We start from the raw sequence: 2012 nt of genomic DNA on the forward strand, positions 1-2012 counted from the left end.
GAAAACTGACTCTTTGGTTCAAACTATATCGCAGTGGAGTGAAGACAAATATAGACTTTAGGATTTCTAAATGTGTAGTTGTTGCTATAAACGAGGAGAGAAACCATGAAGGCATCATTTTTGGCAAATTGTGAAAGATTAGGAGATTCTGATTCAGAAGGCTACAAGTACTGGGAGGTCTTACCCAAGCGATATCAGTTTAGCAAGCAAGAAGAATTACAAACTACGGAACTATCATAAACTGACGGTGGAGATTGTTAAGTTGTGGAACAAGAACACTTCCATCGTGTCAATCATCATAGGTTCGCTTGGCTCAATTCCATATGATCTTGAGAAACAGTTGAACTCCTTGGGAATCAAATACAACATCGCCGTACTCTAGAAATCAGTTCTGCTTGCAAACATCCTACGCTAGGTGCTTTCCATTTAACTGGCCCTTTGAATATGCTCACTAGCTTTGGTGTAAAAAACCACTCTTGTGTGAAAAATTAACCGGTGTAAAGAATCACAATACTGTGAAGTTAACGAACACAACAACAACAACAACAACAATAATAATAATAATAATAATAATAATAATAATAATAACAACAACAACAATAACAATAATATTACGCTTATCGCTCCGTCCGTTATCATGCTGTGCATCCCTAAAAAAGGAAAGTGGAATATTCCAAATAAACCGTGTCATCCTTGAAATTAAAAATTGGTGTCGCTGTTGAGGCAAAGCTAACAAAAATGATTTGTCTTTCTTGGCCTTTTGGCTAAGATCAAAGTGTAGTATCTGTTCTTCAGGTGCTACATTTCAATTTCTTTTCTCTCAGTTGAAGAGAAATCCTTTACGACTAAGACAATTTTTTCTCCACCTTAAAAAGCGACCCTGGTGTCTAAATCTGTCCCGTGGGGAGGCATTGTGAATAGGTACTATGTTTAATGTAACAAAGTTTTAATATTAAAAAAGTAACTTGAAAAAGTTATTTCTGATTTAATTACAACATGCCCTGAAAATGTCACTTCTGATTAATTATAAAATGCCCTGGAAAATGTCCATTCTGATTTTTTTTTTTTTTTTACTTGCCTCCCAACAAGGGCGGAATTGGATATGAGGTCGGTTATAAATTTAGGGCGAATCCAGCTTCCCAAAAGGAGCACTCTGGTCAATAACAAAACTAAAAATTGTATCAGTAATGAAGGATTTCTCCTCCATTAACCAAGACCAAAAAAAGAGGGATTTAAGTCACTGGAATGCTGAAACTGGTGTGTTTATAATAAAATAATCAGCCTAGACAATATATAAAAGTTATTATATAAGTAAAGGGGAAGAGATAAGGAGGGCTTAAATTATGAAAAATTATTGTCGAAATTAGTAACATATCCAAGAATTACGAAAAATTGATGAAATATTAGATAATTGATTGGTGTGTTTGTAAGGAAATAATCAACCTAGACCATATATCAAAGTTATTATTTAGTAAAAAATTATTGTCGAAATAATTAACATATCCAAGAATTATGAAAAATTATTAAATGTGATTTCATGTATTAGTGTGTTCGTAATAAAATAATAAGCCCAGACAATATTTCAAAGTTATTATTTTATTAAGGAGGGAGCGATAATGTGGGTACAAATTATGAAAGATGATTGTCGAAATTAGTAACATATCCAAGAATTATGAAAAATGAAGAAATGGAGGTTAATTGATTAGTGTTTGTAATGAAATAATCAGCCCAGCAAATGTATCAAAGTTATTATTTTAGTAAGGTTGGGCGAAACGTTGGTTTTAATTATAAAAAAATATTGTCGAAATTAGTAACATATCCAAGAATTACGAAAACTGATGAAATGTGAGTTGATTGATGTGTGTGTTTGTAATGAAATAATCAGCCTAGACAATATATCAAAGTTATTATTTTAGTAAGGTGTGCGATATGGTGAGTTTAAATGATGAAAAATTGTCAAAATTAGTACCATATTCAAGAATTATCAAAAATGATGAAATGTGAGTTAATTG

General features: G+C 32.1%; 1 pseudogene; it reads left to right on the forward strand.

Annotated features, from left to right (window-relative positions):
- The first annotated feature begins 743 nt into the window (after positions 1–743).
- LOC145277188 (U2 spliceosomal RNA) lies at positions 744–871 on the forward strand (annotated as a pseudogene).
- The last annotated feature ends 1141 nt before the right edge of the window (positions 872–2012 follow it).

This window comes from Euprymna scolopes, chromosome 5 (assembly GCF_053919585.1).
Source record: "Euprymna scolopes isolate OS-2025 chromosome 5, ASM5391958v1, whole genome shotgun sequence".
NCBI lineage: Eukaryota > Metazoa > Mollusca > Cephalopoda > Sepiida > Sepiolidae > Euprymna > Euprymna scolopes.